We start from the raw sequence: 6,000 nt of genomic DNA on the forward strand, positions 1-6,000 counted from the left end.
GCAAAACATCATCATATTCAGCATCAACGCGGAACTCGAAGGTCCGAAGCAAGAACCGCCGGTCCGAGACAAGGACCGCCGGATAATAAACCGACCGCCGACCCGTGTCTCCGACCGCCGGTCGCCGGTTCTCTCTCTCTCTCTATCTCCTTCTCGTCTCTCTCTCTCTTCTGTCGCACCGCCGCACCACCACCGAACAGTGGTGGTGGTGGTTTGTTTCTGAGTCGGAAAGGGGGTGGGGGGTACCGGTTGGAGATGAGTAGGGGAGGGGTTCGGTGTGTGTGGATTGTCGGAAAGGCAGGAAGGTCGGAGGAGGGAGGGGGTGTTTGGCCTGATCAGTTCGCCGGATCGCCGCCGCCCAGTTCGCCGGAGAAGAGAGAGGAAGTCGTGGTGTGCGTGTTGTTTGGTTTGGTCTGTTGTTTTAAAATGAAAGAATAACAAGGGTATGCACCCCCTTATATAGTAGGGTCATGTGAAAAGGGCTTTGGGCTTGGGCCAAGGCCCACAAGCCCAAAGTTGCGTGTCATGTGTAGCCCGATAATTTCTACGAGCCCGTTAGCGCACCCGATTAGCGTAAAAATATCATAATTAAACTTCTTAGAAGCAAATTACGAAAATAGCGCCAGTAGTCGCGCTGGGCGCTTTCGTTTGTCGATTACGGTAATAATCGCGAAAAGTTATATCGTTGCCGTCTCTAATTCGTTTTTCGTTCCGATTTCGACTGTAATTACTAAAATTTTATTACGGAGCTAAATATTGTGTAAAATGTAAGTTTCGAAGGTGACAGGCGTCTCCGTCGCTTCCGTTTCGTTGCCGATGCGTTTCCTTCCATCGCGTTTTTAGTTCACGTTTGCATTTGTGTCGCACGGAAGCCCAATAAATTCACAAAATTAATTTCATAGACATAAAAAATTCGTAGAAAATCCATATCTGTCAGCGTTGTCCGTATTCTGTTCGGTTTCAATTCGTTGTCGCTTAATATTCGGCAAACTCTTTCGTAAACCACCGTTCTCGCCCTATAATGTCGTAGACGTTCCTAGGTGTAACAACTCTCACTAAAATTAATACTTATTATATTAATTCTCCAGTAAGGAAACCCTAATTGAGAAACCCAAGTAATCCTGCACAATCTCTAAAATTTTCAGAACAATCAGAATCAGGATCAGGGCCCCTAAAACTCAGGGGGGATATTCCCTACTCAACGATTATCCACATATCTTGCTGTCTAAATTCGAATTTATCAATTCTGTCGACTCAGCTAGCCTACCCATGAACGTGGCAACCCTACGGTGAAAGGTGTTCCGTCGCGCCACGCGAAGGAGACAGGTCTTCCTGTCGCGACACGCGGGGGAGACCATTTTCCAGCTATAAATAGAAGGGTGTGGGACTGAGAATTCTGCAATTGAACGACGTTCAAATTCGTTTCCTACACTGAGTTATTCACTTTCTCGTTCAAAACACACACCACACGAAACGCTACAGCGATAACAGGGTAATAACTCGATCACAGCTACGTTTCAAACGGTTCAATTCTTTTCTTTCCTTCAGCTTCTATTATAGCAATAGCTCGGGTATTATATTCTAAATCCCAAAACTCTGCCCGTTATTAGAGTAATAACTCTAATAACTGGTACGATACTCTATCCGATCGATTGAAACAATCCGACAGGATGTTTAAGTACTATCCTTTGTCATTAGTCGTGATTCCAACAGGATGTTTGAGTACCACCCGAACTTGGAGAATACTCTGTCATTCGTTGTGAATCCGATGGATGTTTAAGTGATTGCACTTTGTCATTCATTGTGAGGGTTTTATCTCGTGATTATCGTTAAAGTTGAATTGAGTTAATACACCAATACGAGTTCCCTTGTATCTAGAAATTAGAACTCGTACGCAGGCAGCTGCTAGAATACTTAAAAGCTAAGTAAACTTAATAAGTTAAATAAACTTAGCAGTTAAGTTAGCTGAGTAGATTAATTAATTTGTTAATTAAGTTAAGTATGATTAATTAATCAGTTAATCAATATTAATTAAGCTAACAAGATTAATTAAGCTAAGTAAGATTTATTAAAAATAGATATATATGGGGACGTATGAGAACGTTTAATATTAATAATTAAATATATTATTTGTTTTGACCTTACTCCGTTTTTAATGAAACTTAGGTTAAAACATAGATAAAAATATGCTCGTTCTAAAGACATATTTGTCGTTTTATAAAACGTCATATTTTAAAAGTTATACGAGAAAAACGAGTGAAGCAGCTGAATTAATATATATAAGCAAGCTAGCTAGCATGTCAAGCAGGTAGGTAGGCATGTCAATTGTATCCCACATCGATCAAAGATTTGTTGAGGTGCTTGCTTGCTATAAATAGGAACCTAGGATTTCATTTTTCATTGCTCATTTCTTTTCTTCTTTTCTCTATACGTTGGTGTTCTAACCAATAATCACCGATACGATATTCTGTCTGATCGATTCAGGAACCAAGTAACGAATACCAAAGTGCTATACTTTGTGAGTTCATTAAACGGATGCCAGAGTGTTGTACATTGTGAATTTCGGTAAACGGAATCCAAAGTGTTATACTTTGTGAGTTCATTAAATGGATACCAAAGTACTGTCTGAATAAGACTATACTTTGTGAAATTCGTTAAGGTTCAAATCTCGTGATCATCGTTAGGTTTGATATGGTTTTACACATATACGTATTCCATTCTGTGAAACTATATGTTTAACCATCAGAATACTCCCAACTATACGCTTACAATCAAAATGGATGCTTAATCATCATAAGATCCAAAATAATAAAGTATATGCTTAATTATCAGAAGGAGTAGAATCAAGAAGTTTGTTAGATCAATACTGCATGCTTATATAGTGAGTCATTCTCTTTTTATCAACTGTTTTACAAAGCTCCAAATTATTTTCAAAGTTATAATTACAGTGATTAAGTTTATGTAATCACCAAATTACAGCCGGTATGTGGGGTATTGTGCACAGTACTATAGTTTTCATCACTTTAGGTGGGCGAACCTAATTAGTGATACCCGTCACCATTGGGGCAGCCAATGGGGGATATGACCACAGTCACCGAAGCGAGTCGAGTGACAAATACTGTGGGTAGTTGGTTTGATATCAAAAACATTGTAATCTCTCTTAATACTGTAAATTATAACAAATGCGTCGTTTTAAGTAAAATGAATGATTCACTCAGTATTTCTCGCTGACAAAACCTTTTTAAAACGCGTTTCAGGTAATTACAATAGAATGGAGTAAGGATTGGATCCGGCACTGAAGGACTTCAAGAAGTGGCTTATTTTACTATTAAATCAAATTAAGAAATATTGTTTTTATTAAAAGCTACCTTTGTAAAATATGAAATTATTCCATCTATTTAATAAATAAAAAAAATCCGGTGTTTTCTAAACTCTGATATTTTTCCTAACTCACGGTCCTGATGAAATTTCCGCTGCAATGTTTTTCAAAATAATCACCGGTACCACGTGGCTGTTCGCGGCTTCCGATTCCGGCCAGGATGGGGTCGGGGGTCGTGACAGAAGGTGGTATCAGAGCCACTACTTTAAGCCTATAAGTGTTGTGATAATAATACTTAAGCTTAAATAAAAGAGTTAGGAGATTGCTATTAACTGGTAGCACATCTGATAGCATTTAAACTTGAACATAAGAAAAGATGCCTTAGTATAAGCTAAGCCACTTGTTTAAGCAATTAGGTGTTGTAATAAGACTTAAGTTTAAACGGAGAGTTAGGAACTGAATATTGTCTGGTAACCCTCAGGATGATATTTAGACTTGAACTTAAGAAATTTTGGCCCTAATATAAGTTTCAAGATAAATTACTTATATAAGTATAATGTAATGAATATTGGTATACCATAAGAAGGGTGAGTAGAATATTGCCAGATATGATAAATAAGCAATAACACTTAATTAATATTAATCCTTGCTTATTTGATATTGCTTGGTCTAGAATAAAGATATGTTATGGAAACACAAATTTCCTTGATTCTAGATAAAAGCCCTAATAAAAGAGGCACTTTTAAAATTTTGGAAAGATACTATTTATAGGAAATAGAAAATTTTCTCCGGCAAAACTGGGTATAGAGTAGCAGACTCTCCAGCTTGTCTGGATATATTGAGATTACCTCTCTGGCGCGAACCGGATAAGACGGGGTACATAGTATGTCAAACAAGTGACAAGATTTCCCTAAATAATATCATGAGCAGATATCTGACTTATTTTGGAAATATGAATCTATTATATACATTTAACCTTACGAAAGGTATGTATATTACAGCATGTGAAATATATAATTATATAGATATGTATATCTATAAGGAATTCCAAAAAGTCAATTAAGAATAAAGCACAAGCATATGTGTCAATAATAAAATCTAGATTTCTTTATCAGGAATCTCTTGCATATATGTATAATTTCAATGTCAAACATTCTTTCGTTTGATCATCTACCTCGTAACTTGTACGACAAAATAATACTGAAAATCCATTAAGTTGGGACACCATCAAAAGTATAAGAATTTCCAATGCGTCACCATAAATTATTACCGCAAGTAAGAAACATGTAAAATTGTGCTAGTGCACAAAGAAAACACACGAACTTAAAATTTTACGTCCACAGGCGTCGAAGTATATCACACACGACTTTTGAGGCAAGACCTTTGGAAAAATATAATTGGGCATGACGACACCAAAGCAAATCCCGTCAGTGGAAGAACTACTAATAAAAAAGCAGCACTTGGCCATGTGATCCTACAAATGACATGAATCTTGCTGAGATACGATAGAACCGGATTTCACAACAATCGGTGCATAGTCTAATCAAAGTCATAACTATTGGCACTGCAAAAGAAGTCATATACCTTTACAATCCTCACTTTTATTTTATTCGACATTCTCTAGTAATATCACTTAACACCAGTTATCACACGGAATTCTAGGTAAAGTTCTTATATTTCTTTCGTTGGAAATCTTGACTTCTGCATATAATGAATTGACTTTCGCGTTTCTACTTCCCCTAACGGTCATCATACCATGAGGATTTCTTTCATAATAACAAATATTGATCTATTTAATTTCTTGGTAAATCCACACGTTACACATGCACTGTTTGTTGCGCATGTGGTTCGTTTGATTTATGAAGACCACTGGAGGCTTCATTCCAATCTGTTGTTTTTATCAAAAGTTCAAATATTGTTTCACTATACTTGATCTTTGCATTTATAAACCACGTTTATTGCAAAACGATGACTCTTTGATATCGAGTCAATAAGTTTCTTGAAAAAAAAAACTCAATTTCCTTTGGCATACATGGTTTTTGTTGTGACCATGTCCAAAATTTCTTATTGATACATGAACTCGTTTTGTTTACACCAAGTTCAATTGTTTGAACTTGCTCGCATTACGTATTCAATTCAAAGTCCCATATGATGGATTGAAGCCATCATATTCAAAATAGTCCCAACAAGCACTTCAATTCTCTTAAACCATAACATGCTTGTTTAGTCTTAGAATTCATCAAATCATTTCTTTGATCACGATCATCTTGTGGTGACATTTTCACAAAGTTTGAAGCTTGCGCTAATCATGTTGCTCACATCATGCTCGGATTTAATTACTTAATTATTTATTGTGGTATTGATATGAACTTGCAAATTGTGCTAAATTACTATCAATCATTTCATGCGGAACTATTTATACTTTTCACACATTATATACGGATTTAATTTGTACTGAATCCGATTTGTTGGTTTATCCTATAAAAGCCATCTTAACACAATCGTGTGCTAAGATAATGATACACAAATTCTTGTCATATTTCAGTGTATCTCTTAATGATTCTTACAACATCAATCGAGCATTTCGTAATCTTTATTTCTTATTCATTTTCAATCGAAAAACATTTATTCAATTGTTTGAAACAAACTTTCGAACTTACTTCATTAAACTTTCATTTGGT

Source organism: Helianthus annuus, chromosome 6 (assembly GCF_002127325.2).
Source record: "Helianthus annuus cultivar XRQ/B chromosome 6, HanXRQr2.0-SUNRISE, whole genome shotgun sequence".
NCBI classification, from domain to species: Eukaryota; Viridiplantae; Streptophyta; class Magnoliopsida; order Asterales; family Asteraceae; genus Helianthus; species Helianthus annuus.